Source organism: Mustela lutreola, chromosome 11 (assembly GCF_030435805.1).
Source record: "Mustela lutreola isolate mMusLut2 chromosome 11, mMusLut2.pri, whole genome shotgun sequence".
In the NCBI taxonomy this organism is placed as follows: Eukaryota; Metazoa; Chordata; class Mammalia; order Carnivora; family Mustelidae; genus Mustela; species Mustela lutreola.
The window spans coordinates 27,237,645-27,256,727 of record NC_081300.1 but is presented as its reverse complement, the minus strand read 5'-3'; the positions used below and the strand labels follow the sequence as shown (position 1 = coordinate 27,256,727).

The 19,083-nt window shown below is 46.2% G+C and overlaps 1 protein-coding gene across 5 annotated transcripts in view; it reads left to right on the top strand.

Moving 5' to 3' along the window:
* The first annotated feature begins 8,081 nt into the window (after positions 1–8,081).
* Positions 8,082–19,083, top strand: part of ARK2N (arkadia (RNF111) N-terminal like PKA signaling regulator 2N) — a 94,125-nt gene continuing 83,123 nt past the window's right edge. Inside the window, exon 1 of one of the 5 annotated variants that reach the window (XM_059138834.1) lies at positions 8,082–8,219. The gene's annotated coding sequence lies outside the window, so the exon portion shown is untranslated. Of the gene's footprint in view, positions 8,220–8,555; positions 8,831–19,083 lie in introns of those variants that run through there. The other 4 variants (XM_059138837.1, XM_059138835.1, XM_059138833.1 and 1 more) reach the window with 4 other exon arrangements.

Sequence of the window (19,083 nt, the reverse complement as noted above, 5' to 3'; positions counted from 1 at the left end):
CATTCTACTAATAATCAATAACCCAGATTGATCTCTCGCCTGTTTTTTTTTTCTTAAAGATTTTATTTATTAGTTTACTTGACAGAGTGAAGGCCTGAGAGTACAAGCAGGGGGAGCAGCAGAGGGAGAGGGAGAAGCAGGGAGCCTGATGCTGGGCTCTATCCCAGGACCCCGGGATCATGACCTGAGCTGAAGGCAGACGCTTAACCAGCTGAGCCACCCAGGCACCCCCTCAACTGTCTTCTTAATATTCTTTTCCTTTGAGTTATTCTTGTCTTCTTTACTTGTAAATTCTAGAGTTTCTTAGTTCCCAGTACACTAGAACTACAAAACAGCTGGGGTTGAGGCCCAGTAAGAATGTATAGATGAATGGGTGTTAGACTGGTCCTCCTAGGCTGTCAGATTGGTATGATTTGAGAATTAGGAAAAAACTGGCTAACCAAAAATATCTCCCTCCTCCCAGCTGACTTGCCTTGTTGTCTGAAATTCCTATCTTTTTTTTTTTTAATTTTATTTATTTGACAGAGAAAGATCACAAGTAGGCAGAGAGGCAGGCAGAGAGAGAGAGAGAGAGAGAGAGAGAGAGAAGCAGGCTCCCCACTGAGCAGAGAGCCCAATGTGGGACTCAATCCCAGGACCCTGAGATCATGACCTGAGCTGAAGGCAGCAGCCTAACCCACTGAGCCACCCAGGTGCCCCTGAAATTCCTATCTTTTATGTCATTCCTTGAAGGCTTCTAGAGAAGCACTTATATTAGTTGGACAAAATGCCATCACCTGGGAGAGGTCATGCGTTAGTCAGCTATCACTCTAGTAAGAATTGGGTTCCTTAATTGTTATTAAGACATGGAGATGAGAAGCCTTTGAGATTGAGTCCTAGGGCAGGATGTTTTGGTTGTCAAAGGTGGGGAAGACAGGCAAAGAAGGCTAAAGTCCTGGGGCCTTGAGTGGTGACAGCAACAACGCTGACTGGGTCAAGGAGGGTCCTGGCTGTAGTGAGCACAGACACACCAAAGAGATACTGATTTATGGCTTGCCTTAGGTAAGGTCAACGTGTACATCCCACGAACAAGATCTTAGTTCTCTGCAGGCAGGGCCTGCCTAGACACCTCATACATCCCCCAGACTGACCCACAGTACACACGTGTGTGTTCTCTTGGGTGACAGAACAGAGCCAGCTTTGCACACACACATCACTGCGTGAGGCCTCCCCATCCACTGCTCTTTTGCCCTTCTGGTAACTTGAAGGACTTACAGCAAAAACCACAAGCAGGATGAAAATGCCAGAGCAGCTCTACTGAGTGCTTTAAGGGACACATTTCTCCAAACAAGCAAAATTAGCTGAACAAAAACACATTTTTCTGCAAAATATAGGGGTGATCTCTAAGGCCTCCCTCCCAGGCCTGCTGGTTACTCATGGTTTTCAGTAAATGACAGTAACTCTAGAGGAGGGAGGTCTTTGGAAGTCGCCTAGTGCTTGCTGGCCTGGCTGGGGAGGGCCCTCCCGGTCTACTGCCTCCACACAGGTTCTGGAAATCTCTGCTTTGTCTTTTTCCCGGGGGCGCCCCATCCTGTTTCCCAAAGCCTGGTGCCTTTGCACTGATTCCTCAAGAGAGGGGTCACATGAGATACTCTGCTTCATTTCATTTTAGGTTATTGTTGCTGCTGTCAGTCTGTTGAAGGACTTTAATGAATGCTTGTATTGTTCTCGGGCTGGAGCCTTTTTCAAATGATCAGCACATTATAAAACACAATAATGAGTCTAATTCCCACCCCCCCCAAACACACACACGCACGCACCCGCAATGGCATTGCTAAGTCCCCCAGATATGTACGGTAGTGAAGAGTCTGGGATTTAAGTGCAGCAGAGCTGGGTTTGGCTCTGACTCTTCTGTACAGTGCTGGTGAGCTTGGGCAAATCCATTCATACATTCATTTGTTTATCCAGTAAGTATTTATTCAGTACCTCCTTGTGTTAGTCATATAGTCTCTGCAAAATGCTATTTTTAAAAAAAAAATATTTTATTTATTTATTTGAGAAAGAAAGAGAGAGAGAGAGAGAGAGAGAGCAGGAGCATGAACAGGGGGAGGGGTAGAGGGAGAAGGAGACTCCTTGCAGGATCCCAGGACCCCAGGATCATGACCTGAGCCAAAGGCAGGTGCTTAACCGACTGAGCCACCCAGGCGCCCCTCTCTGCAAAATGGTACCAATGCCTGCTCTTACTATCTTTCCCAGTTGTTTAGAAGAGCTAATGAAATCATACTTATGAAAGGTCCTTGGTAAGCTCTGAACACACTTGTGTTGTTGACATTCATCAGCAAAAAGTTTAAAACAAAACTGGAGGGGTGGGGTAGGAGGACCCAAACCACAACACTCCATACATCACTTGTGCTAGAAATACACCTGTTCCATGTTGTCTGATGTGCCCTGTATGTTGGGAGCCTAGACTTTTCTCAAGCCAGACTTTGCCTGGCATACCTTTCTCTCCATCTCTGTCCTTGGAAACCCTGCTTTCTCCAAGGCCCTAGCTGAAAGCTCCCTCTTGGCACAAAGTCCTTCTTGCTCTTGGGAATTCATTTCTTCCTCCCACATGTCCTTCCTCTGCTTTGGGCATGTTGTGTCCCACTTGTGAACTACTGTAATTTGTTTCTAGATGGAGCCCTGTTACTGGACGGACAGCCGTGCTCTGGAAGGAGGTGAGAGGTGTTCTTTTCCAGGAATCCTGGCTCTGCCCTTTTAGCTCCTGTGACCTTAGTCAGGCACACAGTCTTCTCTGGGCCTCAGTTTCCTCTTCTGTAAAACCTACCTGTCCTTGCTGACTGTGGGGAGGATGAATGAGATACCACGTGTCAAGGTCCCAACACAGTGTGCCTTGCTTTCAGTGGGTGGGCTTTCAATGGATGACTTTTAAGTAAAACTGAAGGGCATTTGTACAGACTTCGGTGAGCAATCCTGAGGTACACATAGAGGAGGCGCCCACTTAGTCAGTGCAAATGAAGAACATTGGGACCATCTCTACACAGGATTTGGTACCTGAAATATCCCCAGGAAAGGTGAATTCCTCCTCAGAGGCACTCCTTTATATTTCAGTACCACTGGGAGAGGCAAACATCAAAGCGCTCTACTTTCACGGGTGCTGGGTGCTGGCAGCACTGACCGCCCGCGAAAACAAGGAGACTCCGCAGGGAAGGGAGGCGAGGAGTCTGAGGAGAGATTTGTTAGGACTGGTCTTGCTTAACATAACATGTATTTAAAACCAAGTATGTTAATTTTCAGTCAAAGATCTTTGGGGGTCTTGACAATTCACCTCCATTCTGACATGAACTTCCCTGAGTTCGTGCAGACCCCACAAGCGCCCCCACCTCAGATGCCAGGAGCAACAGGAGTCCCCAGGCTACCCACACTTAAGCCTGGCAGACCCGGGATTTGGGGTTCCTGTGACTCTCCCAATAGTTCACTAGAACACCTCACAGAACTCAGGAGAGTGCTTTACCTATGATTACTGGCTTACTTCAAAGGCTACAACTTAGGAATAGCCAATGGAAAAGAAACATGGTGGAAGGGGGGATGGGGGTTGCGCAGAGCTTGAATGCCCTCCCCGGGAGCGCCACCTTCCCAACATCTCAATGTGCTCGCCTGCATGCGCTCTCTGTGAACCCTACCATTCAGGGGCTTTTATGGGGTTTCATGAAGTAGGCACGATTAATTAAATCAGTGACCATGGGTGACCGAACTCCATCTCCCGCCTTTCTCCCCAGCCCAGAGTGGGGGTAGGGCCGAACTTTCCAACACTCTCCTCTAGTGGGGAGGTTGGCCCCCATCCTGAAGCCGCCTGCGGGCCCACCCGGAGACCCCTCATTAGCATAAACTCAGGTGGGGTTGAAAGGACTTTCCTAAGAATGACAAAAGGCACTCTTATCACTTAGGAAATTCCAAGGCTTTTAGGAGCTCTGTGCCAGGAACTGAGGACAAAGACCACACAGTTTTAATCTTGCCACAGAGCCCCTGATGTTGTTCTTACTTAAATAGCACAGTTTTCAGAGCTGGAAAGGGGAGGGTGAGGGACTGGGGACCTTGTCCATAATACTGGTGTTTCCATGGCCTCCCTGTTTGCTTCCGCCTTGTCTCCTGTTTCCATCCCGAGGGTCGCTGTCCTCCCAACATCCCAGGGGCTTTTCCGCCGCTTACCCCCGTCCCCCCCCCCCCCCCCAAGAGGCTTTTCTTTCCAATCCCAGTGTGTCTTTGGAACTGTCCTATCCGTTCCCAACAAGGAAGGTCCCTAGGGCTGCGGGCCCTTACCTTCTTTCTATAATGTTTTCCTTCCTTCTACTTCAACAGGAACCAGACTGAGTCTTTCTGGCTCTCCCTGCCCCGGGGTGCGGTCGGTGTGGGGTCGATTCCTTGCCAGGTTGTTCTTGGGCAGGGAGGATCTGCTGTCTGAGGTCTTGAGAGTAACACTCAGCAGCGGGGGAGACACCTGCTTCCCTGTTAGCGCTGAAGGAGCGCAGCCCAGACTCACCTGCAGCCCCCACCTCCCCTCTGGCCGTCCCTCTCCTCACTCCTCTGCTGTCCAGTCACTGGCAGCTTGGCGCCAGAGTCCTTGTCCCCCCCAGCATCCCAGGGGCTTTTCCACCTCTTACCCCTTTACCCCTTTCCCCACCAAGATCAGCTTCTCTGCATATTTTCTCTCAGTCACAATTATTGGCTTGCTCTTTCTGCCAGGCTCTGTGCTGGACACCAAGGGAGCTCAGAAGAAGGAGGCCTGAGCTTTGCCCTCAGGGCACTGGCTCTCTTCTTCCTTTGTAACAGTGGTCAGGCCTTCCCTCAGGGATCCCTCATCGCCCTCAACTGCAGTCCTACCTCCTCCCAGCCTCTCACCCACTTGGCATGTGGCACCACTTCCTTGTCTTGACATCCCTTCAGGCTTCCATGTCTCCCTGGCTAGATGCTCGGTGGACTTCCTCCATTCACACCCACGGATTTGTGTCCGCCACAGAAGAGGGCCCCCGAGGCTCTCCCTGGTGAGTCAGGTAAGTGAGGAGGAAGAATGCATACAACAGGTACACAGGAGGGCAGATGTTATGAAGGGAACAAACAGTTCCTGAGATGGGCAGTGGTGTGCTGGTCTGATGGCGTGTCTGAGGAACCTCTTGCTCCTTGAACCCTGGAGGTCACACAAGGTCAGGTCCTGAGTCATACAGAGCTACTCCTTACATTGAAAAATGAGAGGACAACATACACTAATTGAGAAATTTTAAACTGCCTGTTGCATTTTTTTCCACTTTTTTTTTTTTTAAAGGATTTTATTTATTTGACAGAGAGAGAGAGACTTTGCATATAGAAGGGGGTATCGCTGTTTGGAAAGAGGGTTGGGGAGCCCAAGACAGAGAAGCCTCACTCAGCCACCCCAGGGAACGGGGGAGCTGAGGGGAGGCATCCCCTCCCAGCCACCCTCGGCCCCGAATGGCTCCACTCTCATGGCCTCTTCTGCCCTGGTCCGTTCTGGTTCCACATGAACTTGGGAGCTGAATTGGCAGCATCACTGTACTTAACCAGTGAGTCTAGGTGCCTCTGGGAGGTGCCTGTCCGGAGCGTTACCAGCAGAACAAGGGCCCGGTTTGTGGAGTGTTCTCTCTGAGTCAAGAATCCTGCTGACAGCTTTACATACACAAGTCACCTCACTCTTAGCCCTTACAAAAGGCTGCAAAGTGGTGTCAGGAGTGTGATGCGGTAAACTGGTAAGGACCTTTGTGCTTGGCAGGGTTACTGAACCGCCCAGGGGGTCACTGCTAGAGGGAGGCAGAACTGTATCCAAATTCAGCTCTGTCATATTGCGGAGCCCCTAGGGCTGATAACCATGTGACCCTCTGCTACCTGGAATCCTTAGAATGTTCTGGATGGCCTTCCTTGTGGAAGGCATAATTTAATTCCGTGGAATAATGCTCTGAGGCCAAGCAGGTAGTGTTAATTCTGGAGGCAGTGACTTGTCTGAGGTTATGTGGACAACGCATGACAGACTTTCAACAGTTCTCCTTACAGTGTATATTGGGAGATTGTAGTGAATGCTGGTCATGCTGGGGTTGGAGGGTAGAGGGCTGGGTGGTTACCCTGAGGGAGGGGTAGCCTGGTTCTTAGCAATCTAGAAGAAAGAGTGGAGCAGCCCAGACCCACAGATAAGGGTTCTGTCTCTCCAATCTCCCATTCTCCTCATCTAAAGAATGACCCTAATAGTAATGTCCACCTTACAAAAAGAAATGGCAGAAGTAACCAGCTTGGTCAGGAGGGAAGGGGCTATAGTCAAAGCAAGTCACAGTCCAGCCACACTCTGATGCTACTGTTCAGGTCACCATTTCTAACAGGCACCTGCTGCAGGCCCAGCCTCAGTGCTGGCGCTGCACCAGGTTTAAGCAATGACCCCAGAAGAGTGTTTCAGACAGGGCTGGCCTTGGCCTCCAAGACTTAGGACAGAAGTTGGGAGGAGAACTACAGCTCTGTTTCAGTTGTAACACTGCAGGTAGGCTAAGGGATGGAAATGTTTGTGGGATGGTGTCTGCGAACACAGGGGTCACGTTCAATTTCTGGTGGTGACAATGGGGCAGAGGGGGTTGCTAGTGATGTAGATGGAGGGGGAAGGGAGGCTGGGCCAGGCTTGTTGCATGGAGATGGGATTTCAGGAGCTTAGAGAGCTGAGCATGCCCTGCACTTGAGATTCTGGGAGACCATTCGGTATCTCTACAGCACTGATGAGATAATACTGTCAAGGAGTAATTTTAAAACCGAAGGTATTAATCTACATTTACTCTTTCATTTCAAAGACTGCAGGTGTGATCTTCATAGTGAAATTTTCTGTTTTTGTACTGAAAGAGCCTGGGCTCTTATCACTACCCCACACCTTCTCTAATTCCTTGAGGACTAAGGTAGCACGGAAAAAGTGAACAAAGAGATGAACAAGTGAGTGAAATATACATAGACAAAATGTGTATCGGGCACGTGGTGTAATCTCAGTGCATTTCAAAGAGATGGGTGTGGTAGAGGTTGGGAGAGCAAGGCCTAGAGTTGGACTGTTTTTTTTTTTTTTTTTTTTTTTTAAATATTTTATTTATTTATTTGAGAGAGAGACAGTGAGAGAGAACATGAGCGAGGAGAAGGTCAGAGAGAGAAGCAGACTCCCCGTGGAGCTGGGAGACCAATGCGGGACTTGATCCCGGGACTCCGGGATCATGACCTGAGCCGAAGGCAGTCGTCCAACCAACTGAGCCACCCAGGCGTCCCGAGTTGGACTGTTTGTGCTGGAGTCCCATCCTGCCACTCCTGATGTGTGACCTTGGGTGGGTCACTTTAACCATTCTGGGCCTCAGTTTCCATTTTTGTCACCTGGGGCTGGTAATAGTCCTGAGCTTATAGGGTTGTTGTGGGAATTAAATGAATAAATCCATTTAAACCCATGCTACAGTGCCTGGCACACAGTGGGCATTCAAAAAAAGTTGGCTAGTAATATAAAATTATTTTATCAATGTATTCGTTTAATCGTGGAAGGAAAACTCCCATGCTTGTGGGCAGTCAGCAAAAATGAGTGAACTGGGGCAGCCGAAGCACCTGGTATGAAGGGTAGTGTTACCCCAGGTGCCAGCACGGCTCCTGAAAAAGTAAAGACCTCTTACATTTTCTCCTCAAGCTCTTATTTATTTATTCATTTACTTCTCAAAACCCTGACTTTGGGAGCACCAGCTAGACTTCGAGTTGCGTTTTTGTTCTCCGAGCCTTCTGAGCCCTGCACGGGGCCAGGTGGTCGGCGCTCACTTCACCTTTCCTCCAGGTCCCGCGTACAGCACGTTCCTTTCCATCACAGACCTGAAGGGAGGGCCTCGAGAACTCAGAGCACCCGGGCGCGTCCCGCTTCCCACGGTGAAGTGCAAAAGAGAGGAGTGACTCTGCAGAGGTGGAATTTGGGGCGTTGGCAACGCGCGGAGGGGCGGAGCAGGCTCTCCCGGCGGACCCTGTCTCACCAGCAGGTGGCGGTCTATCGGCCAGGCCCGCAAGGTAACCGACCAGAAACTTGAACGGGATGCTGATGCCACTGCAAGACGCGCACAGCGGAGTCTCCTCGAGCCGAGCTGTCGACATCCGGAAAAAGTGGGGAGAGAAGAGAGCGGACTCCTTGCTGGAGTCACTCAAGGATTCGGACACTACGAGCTTCATTCGGGAAGGGTTCAGAAGGGGTGAGTACTGAGAAGCGCGCGGAAAAGGGAGTGTTGTCCTTCTTTTAGGGCATTGTCCTTGGCTTGCACTGACTGGTTTCCAGTCCTCTGGGAAGGGTGTTTCTGGAAGGGAGATCCCTGATCAGATGGATGAGCGCGGGAAAGAAGCCCGGGAAGCTGGTGCCCGCGCGCCGGGCGCTCTGCAGCGGGAGGAGCGCGGATTCCTTTCCACCAGATGGCGCTCTCTGGCTTTCCCTTGGCTTCCCGCTCCAGTCCCTGGAGGCTGCCGCCGCAGCGGCCGCTCTAGCCGATCCGTGCGGGCTCTGTGGTTCCGGGCGGAAGTGAGGCGCCGAGCGGAACGGCCTCTGGTGACATTTTCTCCGGGCGGCGCGGACGAGTGAAGGGACTTGGTGGTGAAGGCTGTGGAGGTGGCGAAATTCGCTTTAGCTTCGGCGGGGCTTTGACCTCGACCCTCTGCTCGCCGCTGGGGCTTCTGCTGAAGAGGAGAAGGCGGCGGTGACCGTCGCGTCCCGAGTCACCGCGGCTGGGGGAGTCCCGGCCGGGGGGTCGGTCCGTGCCCCGACGGGGCGCGCGGAGCGGGCGAGGAGGTGCAGAGCTGTTGCGGAGCTCAGGTGAGCCGGGAAGGTGCGCAGGGCTGGGGCCCGGCTGCGTCCTCGGGAGGGGTCGGGTTGGGTCGGAGGGGTACGGGCCGCGGGTGTAGGCTCTGCGGCGCCCGGGCTGCGGGGTCGTGACGGGCCCGGCGGGCGCAGACTGTTCGCGCCCGGACTTGGCGGGAGGCACGGCCCGGGTGGGGGCCCCCGACGAGAGCGGAATCGCTGTACGCCTTGTTCGTCCGCCCGCCGGTGACCCTCAGGTCCTCCCGGCCGGGGCGAGCTGGCGGGTCGAGCTCCCTCTCGCCTTCCCGGAGCTGAGAGGAGGCTGGTGGTGCCGCTGCCCGCGAGCCGCGCGGGAGAGCGGCTTTTCGGCCCTGAAGTTGTCTTCATGCAACTTTACGGCGCCCCAGCCCGTGGGAGAAGCGGCGGCAGCAGCCCTGCCAACTCTGCCAGCTCCGCGAGCCGGGATCTGGCGCCGACACCTGCCACTGCTCCCGGGAGCCCGGGCGGCCGCCCCAGTGCCGCGGTTGCCGGGGCCTAGGAGGAGGGAGAAAAGGCTTCCTTTGGTTGGCGCCGCCTGCCTCTCGGTGCTTCCACCACCTTCGGTCGGCAGACGCCGCCAGTCGATGGGAGGGATGTGTCAGCCAGCCTCCAAAACTGACCTCTTCTGGACAATTTGTCAACTTTATGTAGAAAATAGGCGCAGATGTAAACTGACGGGCCCCAAGTTAAAGATCATTGTCTTCTTTGACTCTTCCCGGGGAGTTTTCACTTCTCCCCACTAGCACTCCATGCTTTGTAACTTATTTTCTTACAGCACCGACCTCAGTTTATTGTTGGGGCCGCAGTTCCCACGAGAAACCGCAGGTCATTCATTCTCTTCTTTTAAGTCCTCTCGGCTGTCGCAGAGTAGAGGCTTGCAGGTTGAACGAATGAACCTCTGTCTCTACTTGTTCTTCCTGATCGAACCGCTTGAGCAGTTTATGCTTACATGTGCTTTTCATTTCTTGACTGAGCTTTTGCTTTCTGAATCCATCCACCCAGTAGGATGAAAATCCCACTGATGATGCTTTGTCAAGGTTGGACCTCTTAATTACAAATACATCTGGCAGTTTTGCTTAGGCTATTATTGTGTAGTGTCGTTGGGCACATGCTAACAGTTTGAATCACTTCCTTTCTTCTCCTGGGATATTTTAAGGATGGAGGCTATTAACTTTCTAATGTAGTTTTGCTGATGCAGGCAATCTGGATTCCTCCAGTAAGAGCATCGCCTTTTGGTTTAACAAGCATTTTTAGAGGCTTAAAATTGATAGTTATTACCTGATGTCCTGAGGAGTCAAAATGCTAACCGTTTGTTAGTGGGAAGTGTAATATTTTGGCTGTCTAATCTGGCCAGTCCGATGCTTCATTTAGTGCTTTATGCATAGTAGGTGCTCAGTAAATATAAAATTGAGTTAAGTTTTAATTTAGGAAACTGAGATGGAATTTACTGCAATGACCTATGCTGCTTTAAAAAGAATCTTACTGAAATTTCATGCAGTTCCATTGAGAAATAAAAATATTTTTTAGCCATTTTTTTTTAAAGATTTTATTTATTTGTCAGAGAGGGAGAGAGAGCGAGCACAGGCATACAGAATGGCAGGCAGAGGCAGAGGGAGAAGCAGGCTCCCTGCCGGTGGAGCCCGACGCGGGACTCAATCCCAGGACACTGGGATCATGACCTGAGCCAAAGGCAGCTGCTCAACCACCTGAGCCACCCAGGCATCCCATTTTTAGCCATTTTTAAATCAGAGTGCTTTTCAGTATCACTGTACTCTTAAAACTTCAAACCATGTTTATTTTTCATAATAACCTTTTGTAGATACAAACTTCAAAATAAGTGGGGTGCCTGGGTGGCTCAGTTGTTAAGCGTCTGCCTTTGGCTCAGGTCCTGATGGATTGAGCCCCATATTCCACGGGAAGCTTGCTTCTTCTCCCACTCCCCCTGGTTGTGTTCCCTCTCTCGAGTCTTTCCCTGTCAAATGAATAAATTAAAAAAAGCTTCAGTATAGATAGGTGTGTGCAATATGAGAGGCAGAGAGAAACTTCATGATTTCTTTCTTTTTATTTATTTATTATTTTAAAAAAAGATTTTATTTATTTATTTGAGAGAGAGAGAGAGATCACAGGTAGGCAGAGAGGCAGACAGAGAGGGGAAAGCAGGCTCCCTGCCGAGCAGAGAGCCTGATGCAGGGCTCGATCCCAGGATGCTGGGATCATGACTTGAGCCGAAGGCAGAGGCTTTATTTAACCCACTGAGCCTACCCAGGCGCCCCCAGCTAAATGATTTCTTAACGAAAAAAATTTTTCTGACATCTTTTTGTGAAAAAAGAGTGGAGCTGGAGACTTTCCTCACTGCTAGCTTCATGTTAAGTTCACAGTGTAGTTGTTCCATTGCTCACTAATTTAGTTTACATTTACTCTTAAGTGCATTTATGAAAGTGTTCTAATACTCTTTGTCTTGTACTCTCTGTGATTAATCCAAGATCTGTATATTAAAAATAAATTCAGCTTAAATTTTAATTTAATGCAGTTCTTTTGGAATTGAGTGCTTAGTATATGTCCTTCAAAGCTTTTATTTTGTAAGTGACATTGGTACCTTAAGTCTCGTTACTATATGACTAGTAACTTCTCCAGGTTTGTGTAACTTGCAAACTCATTTTTCAGGGAGTTGTTTTGCTGGGATCTTCAGTCTTAAGAGTTTTGTTCTGACATCTGCATGAGTAAACTCGATGTATATGTAGTTAGAATGGTTTTGTTTTTGTTTTATCTTTCTTTTAAAGTTTGGTACTGGTATATATTAGAGACTCAAACCCTGTGTAATTTCAGTGAATCATCTTAGACCTTCCTGTAAAACATTAAAAATGTTCTACCTTTTAAAAATTTATTTATTTATTTATTTGACAGAGAGAGAGAGAGAGAGAGACAGAGAACGCGAGTCTGTGTGTGCCCACACCGCAAGCAGCAGGAGGGGCAGAGGGAGAAGTGGACTCCCGGCTGGGCAGGAAGCCCATGCCAGGCTGGATCCTAGGACCTAAGCTAAAGGCAAACACTTAACCGATTGAACCACCCAGGCATCCCACAAATCTGCTACTTAAAAAAATTTTTTTTTTTTTTTTTAATTTGAGAGAAAGAGAGAGAGAAAGCATGAGAGGAGAGAAGGTCAGAGGGAGAAGCAGACTCCCCATGGAGCTGGACGCCCGATGTGGGACTCCATCCCGGGACTTTAGGATCTTGACCCGAGCCAAAGGCAGTAGCTTAACCAACTGAGCCACCCAGGCAGCCTGCTACTTTTACAAACTTTTTATTTTTTAAGTAAATACTACACCTAATGAGGGTTCAGGCGCACAATCCCGAGATTGAGTCATATGCGCTATGGATTGAGCCAGCCAGATGCCTCTCAAAATGTGCTATTAAGTGTGTTCTTTTGAACCATACTGATTATGGTATTCTGTATTATTTTAGGAAAGAATCTGGGGCCAAATAAATTTTCTTAGCTGTAGTGAAAATGAAATAGACATTAATAATTGGGGAAGAGCTACTGAAAACTTTGAGCAAACAGAGGACAACACATTCAGGTAGAACCTCTTTATTCTTACAACACTAATTTATTGATTGCCTACTGTGTGTCGCTAATGCTCTAGTTGCTAGAGATATACTGGTGAAAAGGACTGACAAGGTCCTGATGCTAAAAGAACTTAAACATTTAAACATTTAAACCTGAGTTTAAGATGAGTTTCCAGGTGGGCATTCCAGCCTAGGTAACTGCTTACCCAGAGTCATGAGTATCAGTCTTGGCTGGTTAAGTGTGGCCAGTGCCTTGAGTTCACAAAGGGATAGGTTGTGAAGGTACGTTAGTCTGCTACAAAGTGTTTTTTTTTTTTTTTTCTTTTAGGGGAAAAAGCTCAGGTGGAATATGAAGGATGGGCATTCCTTTTGAAAAATTTTCTTCATCCTTCTGTTCAATGAGTAGAAATGTTACTGGTTTAATTTTATTATTATTATTATTTAAAAAGATTTTATTCATTTATTTTGATACACAGAGAAATCACAAGTAGGCAGAGAGGCAGGCAGAGAGAGGGGGAAGCATGCTCCGCCCAGCAGAGAGCCTGATGCGGGACTTGATCCCAGGACCCTGTGATCATGACCCGAGCTGAAGGCAGAGGCCTAACCCACTGAGCCACCCAGGCGTCCCTATTATTATTATTATTTTAGAGTGAGTAAGCGAATGAGTGAGTGGAGAGGAGCAGAGGGAGAGAGGAGAGAGAATTTTAAGCAGGTTCTATACTCAGTGTGGAGCCTTATGCTGAGCTCAGTCCCAAGACCCAGGACCCTGAGATCATGACCTGAGCTGAAATCAAGAGTCAGACGCTCAATCAACTGAGCCATCCAGCTGTTCCACTGGTTTTCTTTTTTATTTTGGGTTTGATTCTTATTTGTCAGACTAATTTGATAGTACTTTTCTTTAGGTTTTAAATTCCAGTTTTAAGTATAAATTTGATTGTTGTCATGAAACTTTTTTCTAAATCCTTTTAGGGTTTATCTTTTTTTAAGGGGTTATCTTTTTTTTTTAAAGATTTTATTTATTTATTTGACAGAGAGAAATCACAAGTAGATGGAGAGGCAGGCAGAGAGAGAGAGAGAGGGAAGCAGGCTCCCTGCTGAGAAGAGAGCTCGATGCGGGACTCGATCCCAGGACCCTGAGATCATGATCTGAGCTGAAGGCAGCGGCTTAACCCATTGAGCCACCCAGGCGCCCCAAGGGGTTATCTTTAAATTGTACCTACCTTTCTTACTCTTTCGGGGCTCATGGTAGGGGAAATAAACAGTGTTTTCTGCTTCTGTGTGGGCAGCCTCAGCACAAGTGGGATTGATGTTTAGTCAGTTTGCACACTCAGCCTACAAGTCCTTGTGGTAAACGAAAGGAGCAGGGTGAAACTAAAAAGTATTTTATATTCCTTCTGTATTTCTGGGCTAAGGGAGGAAATGTGTGTTGTATATATTAAACATACTTTTCATAACACTTTAGTAACAGATGATAATACTAAACGTAGTTTAAAAATAGCAGAAAACCAGTGTGACTCAGATTTGATGATTGTCTTGTTTAGGATTTGTGGCTTTATAGTGTTCATTTTAAGTTTTGTTTCTGTTCTCTCTCATGTCTTCATTCAAAACAGGGACCTCCGCTTCTGTCACTTAATAGCCAAAAGATAGATGGTATAAATCCTAAGTTATTAATTTGACTTGATTCAATTTTGAAACAACCTGGATGGTATTTTCTAGTTAAGATTAGTTAAAAGTAGAAACCTACCACATAACTGCCATGTTTGTTTGTGGGGGTGTTTATACCTTTTTAAATCGGAAGCCCATTTACTGAGTACTTAGGTGCCAGTTGGGGATGGGTAGAAAGATGAAAGAAAATTTCTGCATAAGGTACTCAAATCTAGTGAGCCAGATGACCTTTAAGTTTCTTTCCTGTCCTAAAATGTGAAGAAAAGTAGGTTATAGCAGAAAAACGTATAGCGAAGTATAGGATGGAGTTAGTCTTTTCCTTTATAAAATCATTTTAAATACGGTATTGGAGAATGACGTTTTTCCTAAATAGGTCTCTAAATGTGAAAGAAAATGATTGGAGACTTGAGTGTTCTTTTTTTTGTACTGCCAGTTCATTTACAAAATACTTTTTCCTCTGCCTGGAATTCAAGTCCATGTATTAGTAGTAAATTAGTTTTGATTGTTCAAAGAGCAACAAAATTAAATCTTTAAAAATTTATAGCAGTCGGGACGCCTGGGTGGCTCAGTGGGTTAAGCCGCTGCCTTCGGCTCAGGTCATGATCTCAGGGTCCTGGGATTGAGTCCCACATCGGGCTCTCTGCTCAGCAGGGGGCCTGCTTCCCTTCCTCTCTCTCTGCCTGCCTCTCTGCCTGCCTACTTGTGATTTCTCTCTGTCAAATAAATAAATAAAATCTTTAAAAAAAAAAAAAAATTTATAGCAGTCATTCCTAAGAATTTGGATAAACTAGGCTTGTGCTTAGGTAATCTAGAATTTTAAGTTTTCATTAGCATGATAAACATTTGGGAAACAAGATACTGACTGAAGTGTCCAGAAGTTATTTTATACTGAGTTGTCTGGTTTAAAGAAAAACAACAACAACAACAACTTTTATGATGTTCTGAGTCAGCATTTTGCTAGGTGCCTTATAATTAGAGAAAGGTATTGTTGGGGATAGGGAAATTGGGTGTGGACTAAAACTCTGGGAAAGCAGGACTGTTTTCCTTTCTGTGTTAAGAACAAAAACCTCATGTGGTTAAGATTTTAAGTGATATTCTGTCTGCCCTAGTTTTAACCTAGCATAGAAGCATCATTTATTCTTACATCAGGGCTTTATCAAGGGTTGCCCATTACTTTATTCCACTACAGTCCATCAAATAATTGCTATGTTAAGTTTTCGGCACCATTTAGCTAGGGGACCTCAGGTCCTGGCATATGATGACCCATCTTTATCCCATCTTTATGTGTACTGTATTTTGAGGGAGATAGAAATGGCCAGAGCAGAGATCTTGGAGGAAATCTGGAACGTGTGTTTTAAAGTATTCTTGATTTACACTGATAGTGCTTTTGAGTACTTGGAGGGTCTCATATTAGCCGTGGTGCATTCTTTGCATGTGGTAACTTCCGTGGCTCTTGATGCTGGTTTATTCACAGCCTGGGGCTGGGCCAGTTGCATGTCAGTAGTGGTGGTATCTGCAACATGAAATGATTTGAGCAGCCATTATCACTCTTGGCCTATTTATAGAGGTTGTATCACTGGAGGAAGGTTGGCTGGCAAGCAAGCAGAGCTGCTGTCTTCCCATGGTCTCACAATTTATATTTCAGTCTAGGTGGGCCAAATCCATTCAGCTGCATTAATTTCTAATGTTTCTTTTCTGTACTCCAATTTTTTAGCACTTCAGTTTCTTAGTCAACTAAGGAAAAAAACCCAAATAACTATTACCACACTGAAGATAATTAGCAATAATTTCTTACTATCATATGATATTTAGTGTTCACATTGTTCCATTGTCTCCTAAATGTATTTTCATACTTATTCAGACTGAGTCAAAAAGGTTTGGGTATTGTTTGGTAATCTAAAGTTTCCCCCTACATTTTTTCCCTGGCAAATAACTTGAAGAAACAGTTTTCCCCATTTGAATTTGTCAGTTACATTCCTATGGTGGTTTTAAACATGTTCCTCTGTCCCTCGGTCTCTTGTTATTTGGTATTAGGTTTAGAGGCTTGATCAGATTCAGTTTTTATACTGTGTGTGTGTGTGTGTTTGTGTGTATTTTAAGATATTATTTATTTGACAGAGAGTGCAAGAGCGGGAGCGCACACACAAGCAGAGGGAGTGGGAGAGGGAGAAGCAGACTCCTCACTGAGCAGGGAAGCCGACGTGGGGCTCCATCGCAGGACCTTGGGATCATGACTCAGTCCCAAGGCAGACACTTAACCAACTGAGCCACCCAAGCACCCCTGTAATGTATATTGTTTCTTTCCTTTTTCTTTGAAGGGGCAAAAATATACCTTGTTAGATCATGTTGAGTAGTTGTATGAGGAGGCACATAATGTTTGGTTCTCTGTGGTGGTAGCAGCTGTTGACACTCATTGCTGAGCTGCACTTAATTACTCCTAATTCCTCACTCTGAATGCCTTTCATCATTCTCATTTCTGAGGCTTTTACACTGTACCTTGTTTATAGCCTCTTCAACCTCTTCCTTTTGAGAGCTAAGGGAAGGGATGAGTTGCTGTGGGGAAGAGGGCTGTTTCCGTTACATCATTATATTGTAGTGGTTTTATTTCAGTCCTGATCTTTGGTTCCTGGACTGTGCATATTATCCATGCTACCTGCAACTTCTTAGTGAAAAAACTAACCCCAAATACAACAAGTAATCAAAAGAAGTCCTTTGGGAGCAAAATTTGTTTTGAGATATTGGTGCTTACTAAGGTAAGACTACTGTTATTATTAGAGTAGGTTAGTGGGTGCCTGGGTGGCTTAGTCAGTTAAGCATCTGCAGCTGGCTCAAGTCATGATTCCAGGGTACTGGGATTGAGTCCTGCATCGGGCTCCCTGCTCAGTGGAGAAGTCTTTTTCTCCCTCTGTCCCTCACCCCCAGTCGTGCTCATGTGCCCTATCTCAAAAGAAATAAAATCTTAAAAAAAATTAAAAAAATTGAAGTGTGCATATATAAAAATTAGAAAAAAAGATTGATTTTTCTATTTCAAAAGATTTGGCAACATCACTGTTAAAGACATAGTGGATTCTCTTCCTAGAACTGGGGGCTTTGTTTTGATTTTTAGTAAGATAATTCTACTTTTACCTTATTTGTGTTATGTTGCCTAAGAAATTTAGTTTAGTTGTGTTTATTTTTGCATCTTTATGCATCAGTTCACAAACATTTATATATAGTATTCTTTTTTTTAAAAGATTTTATTTATTTATTTGACAGACACAGATCACAAGTAGGCAGAGAGGCAGGCAGAGAGAGAGAGAGTGAGGGAAGCAGGCTCCCTGCTGAGCAAAGAGCCCCATGCAATGCGGGGCTCCATCCCAGGATCCTGAGATCATGACCTGAGCTGAAGGCAGAGGCTTTAACCCACTGAGCCACCCAGGTGCCCCTATATTTAGTATTCTAATTAAGGAAAAATACCAGGTTATTAGTGGTGTCCGTTTTTGTGTTAGGGTTTTTTTTTGTTTTTGTTTTTGTTTTAAGATTTTGTTTATTTATTTGACAGAGACAGCAAGAGACGGAACACAACCAGAGGAAATGGGAGAGGGAGAAACAGGTCTCCTACTGAGTGGGGAGCCCGATGAGGGACTGGATCTCAGGACTCTGGGATCATCCCCTGAGCTGAAGGCAGACGCTTAATGACTGAGCCACCCAGGTGCCCCTGTCTTAGGTTTTATGTGGAAAGGAGAGTTACATTGTCAGAAGTCATGTTGACTTTATGTAATGGAAAATATATATATATTTTTAAAGATTTTATTCATTTATTTGACAGAGAGAGAGAAATCACAAGTAGATGGAGAGGCAGGCAGAGAGAGAGAGAGAGGGAAGCAGGCTCCCTGCTGAGCAGAGAGCCCGACGCGGGACTCGATCCCAGGACCCTGAGATCATGACCTGAGCTGAAGGCAGAGGCTTAACCCACTGAGCCACCCAGGCGCCCCTGGAAAATATTTTTATATACAAATTGATAGTTCTATTAAGCAAACAAGGGGTTTCATTAGTGGTCTTGGTGATTTTTAAAAATGATTCAGTTCAGTTTAACAAAGATTTAAATATTGTATATAAGGGAAAAGACCGTTAAGTATTAGGAACTGTGAATGAACTGAAAACAATGTAATCCCTGTCTTCAGAGGAGATTGCAATATAATGGGGCTGGAGGGGTAGGTAAAAACATTTGCATAAGTGACTGGTTTCTTTTTATTACTTTCTTCATATTGTGCTGTCCCCCCCCCCCCCATGTTTAAGGTTAACTAACTCTTAATTTCTTGGGCTTAAATTTTCTGTCATTGCTGTGTGTGTGTTTGTTTGCTTTAAAAATCACCCTCATAGCAGTGTATGTGTTGTGTGCTACAGTCAGAAAAATCAGGTAATTTATTAGGTGCTAATTTTTTTTGGATGATTATTTATACTGTGATTCTCTTCCACCCTTAGCTTGTCATATTATCTGTATCCAACTTCTCTGACACTGTAGAGTCACTTCATAATCTTTGACAGTTGCCCACACCAGCAGGAAGTAGGCTTACAAAACTGAAAGTCCTGCTTCATTCTAGTTTTATCTTCTTGGGTTGCAATTTGTCTCTTGGTCTCTGTCTTCTGTTCATGTTTATATTTTAAAAAGTAAAACCATGCAAAACTTCAAAACACCTTAACTTGGGCCTTTTCTTTTAAGTTTTTGGGTATAGGGTAGGCAAAGTTAGGTAAAGAACTTAGAAAGTGGTTTTAAAGACCCATAATTGGGGTCGCCTGGGTGGCTCAGTGGGTTAAAGCCTCTGCCTTTGGCTCAGGTCATGATCCCAGGGTTCTGGGATTGAGTCCCTCATCGGGCTCTCTGCTCAGCAGGGAGCCTGCTTCCTCCCCTCTCTGCCTGCTTCTCTGCCTACTTGTGATCTCTGTCTGTCAAATAAATAAATAAAATCTTAAAAAAACCAAAAAACAAAAACCCATAATTGTCATGGATTTTTTTTTTA